The sequence below is a fragment of the Eulemur rufifrons genome, chromosome 30, assembly GCF_041146395.1.
Source record: "Eulemur rufifrons isolate Redbay chromosome 30, OSU_ERuf_1, whole genome shotgun sequence".
Classification (NCBI taxonomy): Eukaryota; Metazoa; Chordata; class Mammalia; order Primates; family Lemuridae; genus Eulemur; species Eulemur rufifrons.
In genome coordinates, this window is record NC_091012.1 from 103,398,280 (window position 1) to 103,419,514 (window position 21,235).

General features: G+C 42.9%; 1 protein-coding gene and 1 long non-coding RNA gene across 2 annotated transcripts in view; both read left to right on the top strand.

The window, feature by feature from the left end:
* Window positions 1-2,192: 2,192 nt before the first annotated feature.
* LOC138377835 (uncharacterized) lies at window positions 2,193-6,287 on the top strand. Its single transcript, XR_011231910.1, has 3 exons — window positions 2,193-2,404; window positions 2,783-2,857; window positions 6,235-6,287. It is a non-coding gene; the product is annotated as an uncharacterized lncRNA (long non-coding RNA).
* Window positions 6,288-20,293: 14,006 nt separating this feature from the next.
* The window catches only part of LOC138378156 (zinc finger protein 182), a 46,282-nt gene continuing 45,340 nt past the window's right edge, over window positions 20,294-21,235 (top strand). The window contains exons 1-2 of the mRNA XM_069463464.1: window positions 20,294-20,363; window positions 20,546-20,732. The gene's annotated coding sequence lies outside the window, so the exon portion shown is untranslated. The remainder of the gene's footprint in view (window positions 20,364-20,545; window positions 20,733-21,235) is intronic.

Sequence of the window (21,235 nt, forward strand, 5' to 3'; positions counted from 1 at the left end):
CATTCCCCAGACAGTGCGCATTGGGGCGGGGCAGACCATCGCCCGCGGGAGCTGCAGCAGCAGCTGTCCTGCTGATTTTAATCTTGAAAACAAGACAGGTCCGCAACCTGAAACTAAGGTGGATAATGATCAGCTGAAAGCTGTAGTGGAAGTGACTCCATCTCAACTTATGCGTGAATTAGCAACAAGGTTTGATATTACCATTCCAATAATATTGGACCACTTGAAACAAATCATCAAGGTAAAGAAGCTGGAGAGATGAGTTCCACATGAGTTAAAGGAACATCAGAAGGGAAATCATCTCGAAGCTTACCTTTCTCTGATGTCATGACATAAAGGCCAACCATTTCTACACCGTATTGTTACGTGTGATGAAAAATGGATTATTTTTGACAATCCCAAGTCTTCGGCACAATGGATGGATACAGACGAATGCCGAAATACAGTCCAAAACCGAATAGTCATCAAAAAAAGCTAATGATGTCTGTTTGGTGCTCCAACGCTGGTAGTATCCACTACAGCTTTATGAAACCTGGTCCGTTGATTATAGCGGGCATCTACTGCAACCAGTTGGATGAAATTATGAGGATGTTCATGATTAAGCAGCTGAGATTGGTTAATAGAGACAGGCCAATCCTTTTGCAAGACAATGCTCTACCACGTGTTACTCAAACAACGCTACTCAAACTACAGCATCTGGACTTGGAAACTCTCCGTCATTCACCATATTCAACACACTGTGCGCTAACTACCTACCACTTCTTCCAGGCTTTGGACCACTTCTTGCAGGAGAAAATATTCAATTCTCAACAAGCTGTGGATAAACCCTTTGACGATTTCATCACCACTTGCTGTCCAGGCTTCTTCACTGCTGGCATAAACAAGCTACTGTTAAGACGGCAACACTCTGTAGCTAGTTTAGGTGCATACTCTGATTAACAGTACTGCTTCTTGTTTGAGAGATAATAAACTACACTTGTTTCATAATTGGATATTTCATATTTAATGACCTAATATTGTATGTGGTTTTCAGTTTTATTTTTCTGATTTCTATTACATCTTTCCTACATTTTGGCCATTCAGGTTTTGCTACTGTGAATCATCTCTTTATATTCCTTACTTGTACATTACTGTGTACCGTATAACCCTCACAAAAACTCACTGAAGTTTTATTTGGAATAAGTATTCTCATTTTCTCTCTATGATTTTTCATAGTTTGAGTGATTAAAGAGAACATGTATTATGTTACACAAAAGAAAAATAAAATCACCTGTAAACTTTAAAAATTCCTGATACTCTGGTAATACCTCAGACCCATTAGATCAGAATGTCTAGGGAGGGTACACAATTATGGCATCCATAATAGTTAATGCTCCCGAGGTGATTCCAATGTACAGTGAAGACTGAGAAACACTGTTAAGGCATCTTCAAGCTCCAGCAGCCATGCTCACTCAGTAATGTCCGTATTTCTTTGGAGAACTTGTTAAGTTCCAGATTTCTGGACACCACTCCCAGACAGTCTGTGTTTTGGTCCAGACCAGGAGTCTACGTTCTTATCCATCGTCCCAGATAGTTTCATTGCAAATTATTAGGAGACCATATTTTGGGAAATGCTTTATTAGAGGCATGGAAGTTGGATGGGAGCAGGAGGATTCTGGCCCTTTAAGGACCTATTAAGGGACTGGCTTATAAGCCTGCGGTGTAGCGGAGTAGCTCAGTATGATGCTGCTTTCCCTCAGCCTAGCGGAGAAGGTAAGGGCGTAGGTCCCGGAATGGACCTCTCCTTTTAACTTGCCTCAGCCTCTCAATAAGCAGTGTCTTCTTCTCAGCCCTTGTTCTCATGCTGCCTTGTCTCACTTTCTGTTTGTTTTAATTCACAAGGGACCAAGATGGGAGACCTCCTTTGGCTTAAGAGATCCTCCCAGGGGAAACAACATAGAGCTTTACTTTTTACTTCCAGACTCATCCTTGGTGGTTGTGAAGCCAGGATACAGTTTACCTCTATGAAAGAAACAGATCAGAGTGACATCCTTTGGGCTAAGATTGGAGCCTGTTGCTGAACCCCAAGCCTTTCAAGATGGTCCTTAGTGTTCTGAAGCATCCTTGTTCTTTGGGAACTGGTGCTTTTCGTGGACCACAGGGCCGAGTTGGCAAAGGTAGGGCAGCTTGATATTGCTGTCCTGGGTGAGGACCCTAGCTGTGCCCTGATTCAGGAGCTGCTAGAAGAAGCTCCTGGCAAGCAGCAGACGAAGCCACAGCTTGAATGGACCTCAACTGAAATACATGCTAAAGTTGTACTAGAGTTCAGCTGACTCACTTGGGAACCCTAGGGAGAACCGCACCATTGGGGCCACCTTGGTTAGGCTGGTGAGGCCCTCGGCCAATGCAGCAGAGCCTCTCAGAGGTGAGTTATCATGTCCTCATACTGCTCTGGAGGGGAGAGAAGTGGAGAAGAGTGTAGACAAAAGGGAAGCTGTGGGTTTACTGCCAGGCCTCGTAGTCTGGTGGGTGGGTGGTTCCCTCAGGCTTAGTTTTCAAAGGATATCAAGCTCGGGAGAAGCTGGTTCCAAGTCCACTTCCCTTTGGGGCTTCAACTTAAGCACAGATTACCTTGGTGCCTACTGTAGAACTTTCCCTGGACCCAGGACAACTGAGTGACGTGTCAGCCTCTTTCTTTTGAAAAAACGTCTTACTGCTTGTTATAGCTCTGAAAACTGTGATTGAGTAATGCCCAACTACATTGTTGTGGAGAGCTATTTATGTGGTGTTTTGCTCTTAACAGGAAAAGAATACAGGCTGCTGAGTTGGGGAACCTTACAAGGCCTCAGAAAGGACGGAAATTAGCTGATATCTGAAGGTCTGTTCACCTGGCTCTGTGAGCATCTAGTATTATATTTAATCTTTAATGACAGCTACTATCATTAGCTATCTTGAAGCAATTAGCCTAATTTTAAAAGATAAGAAAACTAACACATGGCAAGATTACATAAATTGCAAATGTCACATGGACCGGCAGAGATGGGATCTGAGCTCCTAAAGTCTGTCCATAACTTAAGTCTTTGAATGCAGTACCCCAATATCATTGTACACCAAGCAGTTTTTCTACTTGTGCCATGTTGCTACTTTAGGATTTTGGTACTAAATGTACTTTGGGATTTTCTTTGTCCTCATGATGCTTGATTTTTGCTTTGAACACCTGCATTAGACACAGTTTAGAACGGTGGGCTCCTGAAACATCGGGCTCTCTAGGGAATGAAGACAGCCATCAACTTGAAGGAACTCTTGGGAACCTAGTGAGATCAATCTCGGGCCTTCACTAGTCTCAGATCACAGCAGAAAGGATTTGTACTCCCCCTCCCAAGGAAAACGCCTAGTGTTCTCCTAGCTAACCCTTACCGTGACCTTAACTGTGTACTAGGCATTGCAGAAAATGCTTTACAGACATTATCTATCTTAATCCTCACCACCACCACATGAGGTAGATAGTAGGCACAGACTTATTTTACGGGTGAAGAAACAGGCTCAGAGTCACTTGCCCAATGTCACACAGCTAGTAATTGGTAGAGCCAGCTGTCAAAGCCAGGCTCTCGGGCCCAAGAGCCTGTGTGTTAATCACCATGCTGTGCTGATTCCCCAACAGATTTTAACTGCGCACTAGGCAGTGTGTTTGGGTTGGGTATATAGAGGAAGATAATTACTTTCTTGACGTCCAGGAGCTCTCCGTGCAGTGGAATGCATAGGTAAATAATCATAGGATGATGTAACAATATGACAAGTGCTTTGAAAAGGATAAGCAATAGGGCTCCCAGGACCTGAGAAGAAATGGCTCATAACTTTAAGCAAGAAAAAGAAACCAGGGAGACTGTTGCAAGGCCTCACAGAGGAGGTAGTATTTGAAATAAATCCTGCAGAAGGAGCCAGGTGACTCTGCATTGAGACAGAAGTGTCTTCTGATTTAGGAAAGAAAATAGCCTGGTGTGGCTAGAGATTGATTGAGTAAACATTTATTAATGGCAGCTGCCGAGTGTTAGGCACACAGATGTGATCGACATAGGCAAAAACCCTACTCTCATGGAGCATGCGTTCTCATGGTGGAGACAAATAAGCAAACTCAGTTAAACAATTGGGAATTGTGGCAAGTGCTATTGAAGAATGACATAGGTTGTCACGATAGAGAATGGCAATGCAATCTTCGTTTTCCGTGGGGCTGTCAGGGAAGGTATCTCTGAGGAAGAGCCATTGAGCTCAGGCCTGTAAGATAAGAAGCTAGGCATGGCCGGGCGCGGTGGCTCACGCCTGTAATCCTAGCACTCTGGGAGGCCGAGGTGGGCGGATCGTTCGAGCTCAGGAGTTCGAGACCAGCCTGAGCAAGAGCGAGACCCCACCTCTACTAAAAATAGAAAGAAATTATATGGATAGCTAAAAATATATATAGAAAAAATTAGCCGGGCATGGTGGCGCATGCCTGTAGTCCCAGCTACTCGGGAGGCTGAGACAGGAGGATCGCTTGAGCTCAGGAGTTTGAGGTTGCTGTGAGCTAGGCTGATGCCACGGCACTCACTCTAGCCTGGGCAACAGAGTGAGACTCTGTCTCAAAAAAAAAAAAAAGAAAGAAAAAAAAAAGAAGCTAGGCATGAGAAGAGTAGGGAGAAGCCTGATTTAGGCAGAAGGAGCAACACGTGCAAAAGGATAGAGGGCAGAAACAAGCTTGTCCTGATTGAAGAATAGGAGCATCAGTGTGGCTGGAGCCCCCTCGTGAGCATTGTGGGGAGTGTTAGGCTATGAGGCTGATGATGTAGGGACTAGTAGGCCATGATAAGGGATCTGAATTTCATGTGTAAGTGCAAAAGAAAGCTGTACAAATCAAGTTTGTACAGACGATATGAGGCTAGAAAGGAGAATTGCTATAGTTAGGCAAGTATCCTGGTCTGACTGTGTAACATACTGGCATCTAGGGTCTCTGGAAAGGACCCAGAGACAGATGACAGATTCAGTCACACAGGATGTGTGCGTCGGCCCTTTCCCTGAAAAGTTCAGAGCAGAGCCTGCCTGGCTGTGATTCTTAGCAACCCCATCCTGCTTCAGGAAACATGTGATGTCAAGGTCTGGAAGGAAGGAGCAAGTCCTGCCCAGACAGCCTGGTAGAAGTGTGGGTGGAGTTCCTTTTCTGGCAGGGTGGGGCAGGCATATGGGTGGGTGCCTTGGAAAGATTACTGTAGATGGCAGTGTGGAGTACCTTGAGAAAGCAAATACAGGCCTGACTTGGGCTTGTGTGAATGATGTCTAGAACCCCAAGCCCCTGGAACTTGAACTTGTAGTAACCTGGAACCTCAAGATGTTAAACAGCTTCCATGTTGAAAGTGCCAGGAATACCAATGCATTCCAGGCTTGCGGATTCAGTGGAGAACGGTTAGGTGAATGATGCAGAAGTTAACATGGAAATATTTAAGATGCTTGAGGATGAGAGAAGGGTTTTTCGTAAGAGGCTGGGTTTTTATAATCTTTGCTCTTGACACTTGCCAGGAAGTGGGCGCTGAAGTTCAGAGCACTGTGGGCCCAACCTTCCAACCCTTTGGCCACTGGGTGTCAGTGCTACAGTTTGGATTAAAGCTCTCAATCAGGAAGGGACCTGAAACTTCCAGTAGACTTCTCAGCAAAAAAATATTTATGTGGTATTTAGGGGAATAGTGGTAAAATGAGTAGGGTAAACAGAGAACCATTTCCAGCAAGAAATGATGATAAGAGAAATTGAGGGCTAATAGGGAAATGACCAAAGGAGGAAAAGACACTCAAGAGGCAACCCTTGAAGTTGGTGGGAGGCAGAAATGCAGACATGGCAAAATAGCTGTCCTGCTAGGAGTGGATCAACAAATTATTCTGTAGTGCCTGTGATCCTAGATTTGAAATGATGGCAGGTCACAGCACCCAATATTGGATTGTGGCCCCAAAGCTGCATCTGTATAGTGATGTGACATGAGGACTTTTGTTAATCCATGTATGTCTCAACAAATCTAATTGGTTACCTTTAATAGTCAACTAATGATATGATTGGTCTTCTCCCATATGCACAATATACACACAAAATAGTTCTATATTTGAGATTTTTTTCCCTCAGCCTAGTGTTGTAAGTGATCTAAAAGAGACAGTTTCACTTTAGAAAAACAGACTTTGTTCAAATCTTAACTCTACCATAACAATGACTGAGTTTGTTTGTTTGTTTGTTTTTTGACGTAGCTTCTGGGAGCCTCAGTTTTACGTTCGGGAAGAGCCAGGAAGCAGAGACGTAAGGCTGTTTGGCCATCAGATTCTCCCAAAGAGGAGAGGAAATTCCTACAAAATTCATCTAGGTTCCTGAACAGAACATTAGATTCTGAACACTTTTGTGAGTGTTTTATGAGATAGAGCTTTCAGAATTCCATAGCGTTTTGGCTAAAGTTTAATATAAACACATGAAAGCTCTCCATAAGCCCTGAAGTGTGATTGTGTATTTAAGTTATGGCACTGGGCTGTCTTGCAAATAAATAATTTTTTTGTTGGTTTTGAAGCGAATCTTGACTGTTCTTGGGATTGGGGGACAGCGGGTGGAAGGAATTTTTTTTCTTTTAACTATGGCCAGGAATTCAACCCTAATCCCTGAGGGGCAGAGCTGGATCCTCAGAAGTTCTTCTCCTTTAAGGCACATTGCTAGCCATCGGCCCTCACCAAGGTGCCACTTCGAGGAAGCCCGGTACCCTTTTCCCTGCCTAACAGTTCTTGCCCAGTCTTCTGGCCATTCTCAGTGGGATGGGACTAATTTAGGTTGAGTTCATGTGTCTGCCAAATGTAAATCCCGATCTCTTTCTTACCTGTCCATTGTAATTTAACTCATTTTACCAATCTCTTCTCAACAGTCGGTTTCAGCTAGACTGAATATTTTGCAAACCTATAAATACACAAATTGTACTATTTTTCTCCTGGGGAGCTGTTCCTTAACATCCTTTTTCCCCGTCTACTTTCTTCATCTTTAGGATTCAGCTCAGACATTGCCATCTCCTCAGTACCCCCATGACACCCCAGACTCAGGCAGGTGTCCCTCCTCTGTGTTCACATAGCACTATTTGCTTTAATACGGCCTATCGTAATTATCTTTCTTGCAAAAAGATGCAGCTCCTCCTGAGGGGTTTCAGTTGTCTTACCCTTCTATATATTACAAGAGCCTGCCACCCAGGAGGTCCTTGATGAATACAAACACACAAAAGTGACATTTTTGTGATATATTTTTCCCAACATGGAATATTTCAATGTTCACATTGCATTAGTTTTTCATTGCCATAAATGTAATACAAGATCTACATTGTACATAAAGTGAGATGATTCATTTTTGTGTCTCATTATTTCAAAATCATAATTTAAATTACAATAGAAAATGACAGCCATATTCTTGAGTAAGACAGTTGGTGAAATCATTACATATGCTGCAAGTTGACCTGGGAGATGAACTATGGGCTTCCAGTCTAGCCGTTTCCCCAGCCTACCTGGCTGGGGCACAAATACCTAGCAGGCCTGAAGATGGACCTTCATTATAGGATCAGATCAAGAATTTAGCATCTTGGTTCTTAGGAATTTTCAGAAAGGGTTCTTAGGGATTTTCTGAAAGTTCCGATCTCCTAGCCTTGAGTCCTGAGTGCGTCGGAAACAATCTATTTATGGAGGGCTCAGAATTAATTGGCCTTGTTATCCAGTAAGCCTTGAATTGTCAGAATACCCAAGAAAAAACACTGGCAGGATGGGGTTAGTTGTGGCTGATATTACAGATTCTCTTTTCTTTGGAAATATTGCTTCCGCTCAACACTTTTTCTCAAACCCAAAATAAGAGCTCTGTACCTGAAACCACCTTCTGAGAGGAAGAAGACATGGTTGCTAGTGGAGGGGGTATATGGATGAGGAGGGGGGTTGTATCTGCCCAGGTGGGTGGGGAGAAATTGCTATTTGGTCTGGAAAGGGAAAGTAAAAAGCAAAGTTCCTCTTGTCCCAACAATCCCAGTGAATAGGCCAGACTTCATTCAATGCATGGGTGCAAAAGGAGCAGGCATCTAAACTTGCTTCTGAGCCTGGAGCTCTTTCACATTTACCTTGGTGGTATATTACAACTAATTCTGGGCAAAGCTGGGACGCAGACAAGATTTATCTTCAGTTCCACAAAATATTTGGGTGTCTAATCTTGCAAAAGGAGTTCATGTCTTCAGTTAATTCTCCCAATAGCATATGAAGTGGTATTAGTCCCATTAAGAAAACTCTGCTTCATTGAAGCATACTTCATATACCATAAAAGCCACCATTTTAGGTGTAAATGCAGTGGTTTTTAGTATATTCACAGATCTGTGCAAACATCACCACAATCTAATTTCACCATAAATAGAAACCCCGTGCCCATTGGAAGTCAATTTCCATTCTAGCACCCCTTACCACTGGCCCCTGACAACCATTAGTCTGCTTTTTCTCTGGATTATCGATATTTATATAAATCAAATCATAAAATTTTTGGATTTGTTGTAGCCAAATGTGTTGTAGCATGGATCAGTACTTCATTTCTTCTTATTGCTAAATAATATTCTATTGTAAGATATACCATATTTTGCTTAAATATTCATCGGTTTGGGAATTCAAGCTGTTTCTGCATTTTGGCTCTTATGATTAGTGCTGCCATGAATGTTCATGTGGAAGTTTTGGTGTGGACATATGTTTTCAATCCTCTCGTGTATGTACTCAAAGCAGAAATGCTGGATCATATGGTAACTCTATATTAAACATTTTGGGGAACCAGCAAACTGTTTTCCAAAGTGGCTATACCATTTTACAGTCTAGCAATGTATGAGGGTTCCAGTTTCTCTGCAGCCTCACCAACACTCATTGTTTCTTTTATATTCTAGCCATACTATTGGAGGTGAGGTGGAATCTCATTGTGGGTTTGATGTGTATTTCCCTAATGACTAATGAAGTTGAATGTCTTTTCATATGTTTATCGGCAACTGGTACATCTTCTTTGGATGAGCCAGCTAGTGAGCTAGAGAGTTGCTCTTCCTGTCAGTGGTTGATCCTTGCAGGAATGAGCCAACTGCAGAGATGTTCTTTGTGCCTGTGATAAGCTCTAGTCCCTCAGGTGGAGCACTTGAATGCCCCAGGCTTTGGGAGGAGCCCTGAAGCTCCCAGTGGGTTGCTTGATCTCCACCACAGCAGTGGTGGGTTGGGGATGGAGACTGGGCATGTTTAGGTTGGGTGAGCCCGGAAGGGCTCAGAGCTCATTTTCCCAGAGGCTAGGGGGGAGGTACTGGGAGGAGGGTGGAGGCATGCTCTCCAAACCAGGATGACTGCTCTTGAATGGGCTGCAACTGGATGTTGGGAGGGAGCTCCTCCCTGCTTGCGTCACCCCTGCCCTCTGGTGTCTGGTTGCACATGGGTGTGCCTGAACGCACCACACTTGGTTGCTAGGGCACTGCAGGTTGACATCTTCCCCCCTGGGGGACCCTCCCTAGTCTGAAAGTGCGGCTCTGAGCTTCAATAAGGCTCCAAGTTCATTTTCCCAGCGTCAGTGGAAAGCCACTGGGAGGAGGGTCGAGGCAGGCTTTCCAGAGCGGGAAGTCTGCTCGTGAGGGAAGGGCTGCAATTCCCCATCTGGCTGCCAGGGGTGAACTCTGCCCCTCTTATGTTGCCCTTTCCCTCCAGTGTCTGGTTGCAAACGGGTGGTGGCAAACATGCCACACTTTGTTGCTGTGGCACCGCAGGCTGGGATATTCCCTGCCGGAGGGCCCACCCTAGTCTGAAGGTGTGGCTTTCCTTTGGGGGAGATACGTGCTTTCCCAGATCTCCATGTCTCAGACCCCCACAGTATTCTCCCATTAGGTCTACCCACATGTCCTCCCTTGCCAAGTCCAACTCCCAAACCGCCCCCCTGTGTCCCTCAGGAACCCGCTTGAGTCCAAGAGGCACAGGATCAGGCCTACACGTCTGACCCACTAGCGTGCATCTCCAAAAAACACCAGTGTGCAGGGAGCTCCCAGATCGGGCACCCCGGGTCCACTGCATGTCCTCAAGGGGAAAGGTGCGGGCCCCACTCTCTGTGGAAACCTCAGACCGGAGGACCCACCCACTGGAGAGAGGGGGCCACTTGCCAATTCTTGGCTCAAACTGCTCTCCTGCTTGAAGTGGGTTGGGGAGGGGCAGGGAAAGACAACAATCTGAATGGAAGGAAGCTGGCTCTCTGGCCTCTCAGGTCACTCTCCCTGGAGGGGAACTCTGCACAGAACGTCCAAGCTCTGGGATTATGCACGTTCTCCCCCCAGTTCCTTGGTCACCGTGGTGCCTGGGCTCATGGGGGCAGAAATGCTTCCAAGTAACTTGGTAGTCTGCTGATCACCGAAGGAGTGCCGGAGGGAGAAAGGGATCCCCTCCTTACCCCTTCACTGGGCTCCAAGTTTCTCTGGGTTTGATCCTTGCCCATACCTTTTTTTTCTTTATCCTCTTCCTTCTCTGCTTTGCAGTTTTCCTCTGGGAGGTCCCCAGCAGGCTCTGGCAGTTCTCTCTCTGACCTACACCTGACTTGTGTCCCCTCTCTCCTCTCCATTATCCAAAATCCTTCCTTCTCTCTGAGACAGTCCAGCAAGCTATGTCTCTAGTCAGCCATCTTGCCCCCTTTTATCTTAGATTTTCTAAGCAAACAACACACATACATCCAGTTTGTCTTACATGGTATATATAATTTTAGGTTTGCAAACCAGACTCCCTAAATTCCTTGAGATATACAACCAATGTACAAAAATCAATTGGATTTCTATATGCTTGCAATTAACACATTTAAAATGAAGTTAGGTAAATAATTCCATTTACAATAGTATCAAAAAGGATAAAATATTTAAGAATATATTTCGCAGGGGAAGTGCATCATTTATAAACTGAAAATCACAACATGTTGTTAAAAAATATAAAGCAGATCTAAATAAATGGGAAAACACCCATGTTCACAGATCAGAAGACTTATTATTAAGGCCTGATGTAAGGATAAGTGGAATAAAATTGAGAGTACAGAAGTTAACCTTCGCATTCATAATCAATTGATTTTTGACAAGGGTGCCAAAGCAATTCAATGGGGAAAGAATGGCCTTTTCAACAAACAGTGTTGAGACAACTGGATATACATATACAAAAGAATTAAGGCAGACTGTACCTCATATCATATATAATAACGAATGGAAACTGGACCAAAGACCTAATTGTAATAGCTAAAACTATAAAACTCTTAGAAGAAAACATAGGGGCAAATCCTTGTAACTTTCGATTTGTCAATGGTTTCTTAGATATAATACTGAAAGCACAAGCAACAAAGGAAAAAATAAATGAACTGTATCAAAATTGTGAATTTTTGTTCTTTAAAGGACACTTATCAGGAAAGGGCACTGTTTGTTCTTTAAAGGACACTTATCACAAAATGGGAGAAGCTTACAAATCATATATTGGGTAATGGTCTGGCATCCAGAAGATATAAAGTACTTGTGACTCAATAATAAAAAAGTAAAAATGGACAAAAGGTCTGAATCAACAGTTCTCCAAAGGAGGTACACAAATGGCAAATAGGCACAAGAGGATACTCAAAATTATTAGTCATTAAGGAAATACAAATCAAAACCATGGTGAGATACAACTTCACACTGAGTGAGATGACTGTAATAAAAAAGATGGATCATAACAGGCATTGGTTATGATGTAGAGAAATTTGAACCCTATGCTAGTGGGAATGTAAAATGGTATAGCCACTTTGGAAAACAGTCTGGCATTTCCTCAAACTGTTAAACCTAGAATTATCATATGGTCTACCAATCTGGTCCTAGGTATATACCCAAGAAAAATGAAAGCATATGTCCACACAAAAACTTGTCCTCTAATGTTCATAGCAGCATTATACATAATACCTAAAGGTAGAAGAAACAATTCAAATGTTAATCAATGAATGAATAAATAAAATGTGTTAAAAACACACAGTGAAATGTCTTTGGCTATAAAAAGGAAAAAAGTGCTGACACATGCTACAACATGGATGAACCTTGAAAACATTATCCTACATGAAAGGAGCCAGGCACAAAAGACTACATGTATGATACTATTCAAGCAAAATGTCCAGAATACGTCAATCTATAGAGACAGAAAGTCACTGCCAGTGGCTGGCAGGCCAGGGAAACGGAGATTGACTGCTAATGGGTGTGGGATTTCTTTGTGGGGTAATGAAAGTGTTCTAAAATTTGTTGCGCTGATGGTTGTAAAACTCTGTGAATCTACTAAAAACATTGGAATTGTACACTGCAGATGGATAATTTGTATGGTATGTCAATCATATCTCAAATCCCAAGCTCTGATAACAAATTGAAAAGAATGAACCAAAAAGTCCCCTGGAGAAGAGTTCTGGAGGGCTGGGGGGCGGGGGGGCGGGTAAGCAGGTAAATGTAATTCCTAAAAGTCTAAATTCTGGAAACCAGGACTGTATCTGTTATACTGCTGCAGTGCACATGGTCAAAGAAGTTCTATATGTAGCCAATGTTAAAGGCAATCACAGTAAAAATGATGGAAAGTTATTGGAACCAAATCATTCTTGAATTTGCAACTATGTAGAAGAGAAGATGTTACAAAATCACAAGAGTCTCCAAGAACGTTGACATGTGAGAGGTCCATCAAACTGAATTGTGCAGGTGCCTTGAGACTGAGTCAGAAACTTGCTGATTCCAGAGATGCCCTGGGGTTCAGATACCTGGCCTGGTCAGAAGTAAGCCTGGAGAAGTTAAGCCTGTTCTAAATACCCCCAGAGATTCAAGCATTCTTGAAATCATCTCGGGGTTCAAGACCTAACTAGAGGATCACAGAATTACCTTGCTTTCCTTGACGTCCTTAGGACAACTGAAAAGGGCATCAGAACTGGGGTCAATTTTTGAGACTAAAAGTACTGAACTCTGTCTCTTATGCAAACACCAAGGGACATTTTTCAGTAATTTTTGTCACAATAAAATCCCAAATTTTGATTTTAATCCAAGTCTATGAGGTTCATCCAGAAACAAATGGCTGATGGGAATGTTGACTCTGACTCTATAGTGAGTAAATGTTGGATAGACTAAATCTTCACTTTATGAAGCTTTGGATTTGGTCTTGCATAAAACTGGCAATAAAATAAGAAACATGGTTTAAAACACACAAGTGTGTGTCAGGGAGATAGGCTAAAATCAAGTTCACATGAGTTAAAGATAAACCTGTAGCAATTTGATTTCTCTGCTGGTAGGAGTGGATTGGTTGGTCATGGAATCGGTATTATTTATTTGCTCTCAAAGAGCCTGATGGCATAAAGTACTTATGCTTTGCTTTGTGAGATAGATTAATTCCCACAAGTTCCCACATGGAAGATTGTTGAGCCTAAGAATACTGAGTTATAGAAATGCCCCCCATATTTCTGGAGACAAGATTTGATTTCAGAAGTCAAATAAGGCTTTGCCTTAAAGAAAAAATAAATGTGTTAGTTCAAAAGCTGCCCCATCTCAGGAGGGTGTCTCCTTGGTCAGTAATAGCTGCACTTCAAAGAGACAGCTGTAAACTGGGCCTATGGTTCTCACCTGTTTTGAAAGACAAGGCAGGCCTCTTTTAGAACCAAAAGGTTGCCGGAGGTGACAGGGGAAGACCCCCCCGGAGATGAGAGCTGCTCAGATAGATATGCTAATGCCCAAGCCAGGCCCAGAGGGAACCATGTGGGTTAAAGTAATTAACACAAAGCACAGCTCATGTTGACTTCTGAGATCATCTCTGTCTCCAAGAACACAATCACGGGAGCCAAGATGTCTCTGTTTTTTGCTAAAGTAATAGCCTTATCATAAAACTTAGAAGTTTGCCCCAAGAAGATTTTATAACTCATTGTTCCCCTAGTTAGAGTTAGTTAAAGGATCTGTAGTAGCCTTTTAGGAGACTTTGACCCTAAAGCAAACTGCCTGTTAGTATGTAAATCCCGTTGCCCTTGGCAACGGGAGCCTGTATCTACCCCAGAAAATACCTGTGTGGAGTTTCAGTCGGGGATATATTTTATGCGGGAAGAAATATATCCATCCGGATACCCTCCTGATATCTATTTTCATAAACCTTTACTTTATAAACTATATCTTTGGCTCTGTGTATTATTATTATTATTTTATTTCTGTTTCCTACTATTTTTTCATCCTTTGCGATGACCCCTGCCTGAGAGACCTGATCGGAACAAAAAACCTCATTGCGGGGAGCGTAGCTAACTCCCAGCAAACTGGCGTAGTTGGCAGGATACTCCAATAGGGTCTTGAAGGCAAAAGGCTTTGCTCGAGTGAAGAAGTTCCCGAATTGCATCGCAAGGGACCTGGAGAGAATTGGAAGTCACGCGCGTGTCTTACCTAAAGAGAGGTAAGTGAACATCTCCAGGGCAAAGTAAATTTTTATTCTGTCCAGATTAAAATAATGAGGAAGACTCTCTTTTCTGAGTATATGGAATTGTCGAGAGCTTATTAAAGAGTACTAGAGTATTTGCCAAAAAGAAAAATCTCGAGAAATTGTTACATTTAATTTCCAAGCACTGTGATTGGTTCCCACCTCCGGGTGAGTTCAAGCTACAGGAAAAGCAGTTGGTGCTGAAAACATTACAAAAAGCACTCCGTAAAAGAAGAAGAAAAGAAAAAAAAAAAAGCTTCCTCTAGGTATTTGAAAGCTCTGCTCTTTGATTTCTCAAGCTCTATGGCTATTTCATTCTAACTCAGAATTCTCTATTAGTGAGATGGAGGATTTCCATCCTTAAAAAAACTAAAAAAACTTTCACTTTAAGCAAGAGCTCTCTGCGTGGCTCAAGTCAGCTGCTTTAAGCTTGAGAACCTTGAGAACCGCTGCTTTCTAACGTAAATGATTCCCAGAAGCATGATCCGCCCTTGAGAGAGGCTGTTAGAGAAACTTTTAAAGAGCCAACCAAAATCTGGAAAAAGATGATCAGGTTATTGCTCAAATTCAACAGTGCTGTATTAGAGCATAAGAAAAGATAGCTTCTCCTAAACAATCTGTGTTTTCTTGTGTAAGATGTTAAAGAAAATGTTAATGAAACTTATGTAGATTTTATTACTAGATTGCAAGATGTTGTGCAAAAAACGGTTAGTCCGCCTGACTTGAAAAATTTAATGTTACATATATTGGCTTTTAATAATACTAATTCAAAATGTTAGCGGCTTTTACATCTGCCGCTCAAAAAATTTTTAAAGAAAGTTTTCCCGAAAAGTTAAATCAGAGGTTTTTAAAATACAAATGTTAGCTGAGGCTAGCGGCGGGAAAAGCACTCCTGGAAAGCAAAAAACTGTCGTAAAATGTCTCAGTTATGGCCGTAAAGGACATTTGGGGAAAAAAAAATTATAAACAACTTTCCGGAGCCTTTATCAATGACCGGAGCTCTCTTACATTAAAAGGAATTTCAGTGCATTTGAGTGTAGTTGATTCAAATTATTTTGGAGAAATTTCAGTTATGATAAGTTCCAAATTTGATTATCTTATTCAGGCTGGAGACCGTATTGCACAACTTCTATTGTTACCTTATATACAGATTGGAAAATCTCATGTTCTAAGGCAAGGAAGTTTTGGGAGTACTGGAACTAAAGTATATTGGCAAACTTTTATTAATGACCAGAGACCTCAATTAGAAATTAAGTTAAATGGCAAATCTTTTGTCAGATTTGTAGATACTGGAGCTGATGTTACAATTATTTCTAAAAGTTTTTGGCCAAAATCTTGGCCTTTACAACAAGTTCCTACTGTTCTTATCGGAATAGGAACGATGACTGACATATTGCAAAGTCAACAAATTTTAAATTGTTCAGGCCCTGATGAACAGACAGCCTCTCCCCTTTAAAACCTTACGTGGCTAACATCGCTATTAATTTGTGGGGAAGAGAGTTGTTACAGCAATGGGGAGCATACATCAAAATACCTAATATATCTGCTCCTGCTAAACAGATTATGCTAAATATGAATTATAACCCTTGTTTTAGTTTGGGTAAAAGGAGCCAAGGGGCTAAGACTTTCAAGGCACCAAAGGCACATACTTTTCGGCATGGTTTAGGCTATCCAAATTTTGGATAGCGGCCACTGCTACTGAAAAGCACCATTATGCTCTGGCTTTAAATTGGATATCACAAAAGCCTATATGGACAGCGCAGTGGCTGCTAAACCAAGAAAAATTGGGTGCTCTTCAAATATTAGTAGAAGAACAATTACAAGCAGGACATATAGAGGAGTCCACCAGTCCGTGGAATTCTCCTGTATTTGTTATTAAAAGAAAATCTGGCAAATGGCAAATGTTAACTGATTAAAAAAAATCAATACAATTATACAATCAATAATCAAGCCAAACATATTGTTTCTCATTGTCCCACTTGTCAATTAATTAATCAGCCTAAATTTTCTGCGGGAGTTAATCCTCGAGGTCTCTCACCAAATGAATTATGGCAAATGGAGGTTACACATATTCCTGAATTTGGCAAGTTAGGTATTGTACATGTTACTGTAGATACTTATTCCGGTCTTATTATGACTACTCCATCCTCTGGAGAAACTGTTAGACATGTACTCTCACATTTACACTCCTGTTTTGTATACATGGGAGTCCCAGCTACCATCAAAACTGACAATGGCCCTGCTTACACTAGTCATTCTTTTGCAGCTTTTTGTATTAAATGGGACATCAAGCACATTACTGGCATTCCTTATAATCCTCAAGGACAAGGTATTATAGAACATACACATCAAACTTTAAAGAACATGTTATTAAAACAAAAAGGGGGAGGTAGACAGTCTCCCAAAGATAGAATACGTCAAGCCTTATTTACCTTAAATTTTTTGAATATTCATAAAGAAGATAAGAGCAATAGAGAAGCATTAGAATGGGAGTCGACAATCAGACTCTTTCCCTCACCAGCCTATCTGGTGGGGATGATGTAGAAAATATACGGAAAGAAGGATGAGCAAAGGTGTGGGGGAGAGTTTTTGCTTGTGTTTTGACAGCTGACGGACCACCAGTCTGGATTTCAAGCAGAAGAATCAAGCCCAAAGTGGAAGACACGTCAGGCACAGACCATGACGTGGGGACAGCTGAAGAGAACATACGAAGAAGCAGACAGGATATTGAACCGGACATCTGTACCTAAAACGTCTGTAAATCTTTTTCTTGCCATGATCTGCGTGAGGACACATCACTGTTGGGCACTCTAAAATTGCACCGACAGATGTACCCATTTGTAAGAAAGTAATAATTTCTGACCCTAAAACTTGGGTACAATGGGACAATTGTAGAGCTCACACGGGGCGCATTCTTGCTGGGTCCACATCTTATGGTGTTGTTCTAGACTGGAGTCCCTATGGACATCCTGCCTCCTCTCACAATTTTAAAAAGCTTCATTGGAATAAAACTGACCTGGCTCCTCCTGTGCTGTTGCTCTGCCAACCTCACCTGCTGCCTCATGGTCCAAAAGGACTGCTCACAATTGGCAATACTTTCGTAGTTTTGATAAAATGTATCTTAAGAGCAATTGTCATGATGACTCGCCAGCCAGGCGGGGCGAGGGGCGAGGGGCGAGGGGCGAGGGGCGGGGGGTGGCTTTTCTCATTGTGTTTGGGTGGGAGTGTCACATCGTGCAGACTCTGTGGTGGGACTAGCCACCTGTCAGCTTCCCTCACCCCTTCACCTAGCCACCTGCTGCTTAGGCTACTGAATGAGGAGGTTGCACCTGTAGGGACTTGTGGTGGGATGCCCGGGACAGAGAGTGGGGGTCTTGGCTCTGCAGCAGAAAAGCTGGCCTCACATAGCTCGTGCATGTGCACTGTGGGCCCTGGGACAGTTTCTGAGGGGCTGTATCACTTAGAAACATTTCTGGAGCTGACAATTACTGCACCCCAATTCCCATCAACCCTAAAGGATTCCCCGCTTTGTATAGGTGTGTATGGACAAGGTGGTGGGGATGATATTTAGGAGCTGGAAGGGCCAGACTGTGACAGGCCCTAAAGGTCCAGCTCTTTCTATTTCCTTCCTAATGCATTGAGAGAGTGGGCAAAGTTTGTACCCAGGAGGTATTGATCTTTTAAGAAGCAAAAGACTTGAGTTCCTGTCCTTTCTAAAATAATTTTTTAATTTTTAATTATAATGGGTACATAACAGTTGTATATATTTATAGGATACATGTGATGTTTTGATACAGGCATACAATGTGTAATAATCAAATCAGGGTAATTGGGGTATCCATCACCTCAAGCATTTATTATTTCTTTGTGTTAGGAACATTCCAATTCTACCATTTTAGTTATTTTAAAGTATGCTATAACTTATTGTTGACTACAGTCACTTTGTTGTGCTATCAAATATTATTCATTCTATCTAACTATCTAACTATATTTTTGTACCCATTAACCATCCCCATTTTATCCCCCTCTCCCCACTAACCTTCCCGGCCTCTGGTACCCATCATTCTACTCTCTGTCTCCATGAGATCAATTATTTTAGAATTTAGCTCCCACATATGAGTAAGAACATGTGAGATTTGTCTTTCTGTGCTTGGCTTATTTCACTTAACATAATATTCTCCAGTTCCATCCATATTGTTGCAGCTTTCTCTCTTTGCCTTGTCTGCCAGGAAGCTCTATTCCTTGGCTAGTTTTAATGGGCTCCTTAGATGCCTTCTGGAAGTTCTGTAGGATATTGAATAAACAAAAGTCTATTGGGTAGAAGTTATGGATCTGACCTTAGGAACCTGTGTGACCTTGGGCAAGTTACTTAATCTCTCTGGAATTCAGTTTCCTTATCTTGACAGGTGGGGGTCATAAGACTGTTGTGGTGACTATCTGAGGCAGGTCATGTCATGTGCTTCACACAGTATCTGGCACATAGGAGATACTGAGTTATATCACTTGCTGTGCCTGTTGGCAGGAGTGTCCTCACTGGTCTTCCTATTCCCACCCTTGCCCTCTGCGGTCTATTCTCCACAAAGCAGCCTGTGAGTCATCTTTTTATTTTTTCCTTCTTATTTAAGAAAGTTTTATACATACATCAAATTTTCTTTAAATAATAATAAACAAGTGTTTATGTGCCAGGCATTGTTCTAAACCCTTTACAATCATCAACTTATTTGTTACACAACCCTAACGAGGTAGGCACCTGTCATCATCCCACTTTTATAGTGAGGAAACTTAGCACAGAGAAGTTAAGAGTTGTACCCTAGGTCACACAGCTGGTAGGTGAGGGTTTGAACTCAGGTGGTCTCCATCATATTCGTTTGTTTGTTTGTGTCTGTTTTCTTCCCTGCTGTATTTCCAATCTAGAGCACTACCTGGCATACAAGAGGTGCTTAAGCAAATCCCCGTGGAGGTCATATTCTAGTGAGGCAAGATAGGCAATAAACAAATGAGTCAAACATACGTGTGTTTTTAACGTTTATAATGCTCGACTTATGCACACTGATCTTTTAAAAATCTGATCCCTCCTATGGCTTCCCCTTATGTCCATAATGAAATATGAGCTCCATCCCTGGCTGAGGCGGCCTTATAGCACCTGCCCACCCTCCACACCTCCTACACTCCCAACACACTGACACTGTTTCTGCCCATCCAGAGAAAGCAACCTGTTGGCCACGACTTAATACATACACCCCTTTCACCCCGGGGTGTATGCGTGTGTGTCGCATATCGGTGTTTATTTATTCTTCAGCTTGCCTGTCTGCATACCGACCTACCATCCTCATCCTTCAAACGTTACGATGTGAACTCCCAGCCTTAGCCACTGGATGGAGCCAGTGGCTTTTCCGCACCTCCTAGTCTTTGTGTTCCTAGAGAGACTGCCACGCAGCTGTCCATTACACCTGCAACCAACCCCGTTGCTGCCCTCCAAGTTCAAGACACGAAATCGCCGCCTGCTAGAATCTTTAATTAGGCACTTCCCCTCTCCGCCCTGCCATAAGAAAATTGGTGTCTGAAGTCTTAGGAAAGCCGGTCTCCGCGTAACAAAGTAAACAGAAGCCCTCTGCAGCCGCCCTCCAGGGAAAGATACGCGGTGGGCGCGGCCATCCCGTCTCAGGGCTGTGACGTCACCGGCGCAGCTCCTTCACTCTGCGCCTGCGTCGCGGCCCGGTCACCTTCGCGGCCCCTTGTTGACTATTGGCGGACGCGGTCTCAAAGACAAGACTGAGCGTGCTCAGAACCGGCCGCTGCAGTCCTTTAGGCTGCGGTGCCAGAGAGTCGGTCCCGAAGCTGAAGTCTTGTCGGGACCGGTTCTTGTAACGGTCTTGTCATCAGCGAGCAGAAAATCTGATGTCGAGAGAGTGAGGTTGAGGGGGCGAGTGCCAGGGGTCGCGGGCTGAGTGATGGGGAGTTATAGGGGCTGAGTGATGGGGGACCGAGAGGTCAGTGAATGAGGGTCTGGGGGCTCAATGGTGGCCAAAGTTATGGGGCTAGTCAGGATTGAATGGGGCTTATTAAACTTTGACTTTTACGCATTTTCCAGCACAGTGACCTGCGCTAATGGTTCATGCACATCCCTCTCGGGCCCTTCTTTAGAGTGCCCCGCTCCTCCCTCTGCCCTCTTCTCTTGCCCGAGCCCCGAGATAGGGGCCTGTTGTGAATGCTCCAGCTGAAGTGAACCTGCACCTGAAGGCCTCTTTCCGGCTCTTGGGCAAGACGGCCCCAGGGAGGTGAGCAGCAAGAGGCACCTGCGAGGACTCACCTGACCACGGGACTCGCCCAGAGTTTGGGGCCCGGGAAGGGTGGGCGGGGCCTGACACTGGGGGGGGGGGGTCTAAGGGGGTTGGGGGTAAAATGTCATTGAGATTATAGTTTTAGAATTAAATTTATTGGCGTTTAATAAATAACATTTTAGTTATAGATTAATTGGGAAATAGAGGAAAGGAAAAAGGAACTAATTTTACTCCCCCCATTTAAATGCCCATTCTTAGACATTTTTAGTGTGTATAGAGGTATGCCTTTTAAACATTTAACATACAGTTTTGAAATGGGTTCCTGCGGTTTTATAACCTACTTTGTTTTCATTTAGAAGTTTAATGTAATTCAGCTTACATTTTTTCTATACTGTTTTTAAACTTTAAATTGAGATATGTGTGCCACAAAGTACATAGTAAGTGTGCAGTTCTATATAACATTTTAAAAAGCTGTTTAGTATTTCATCCCTTATATTTCC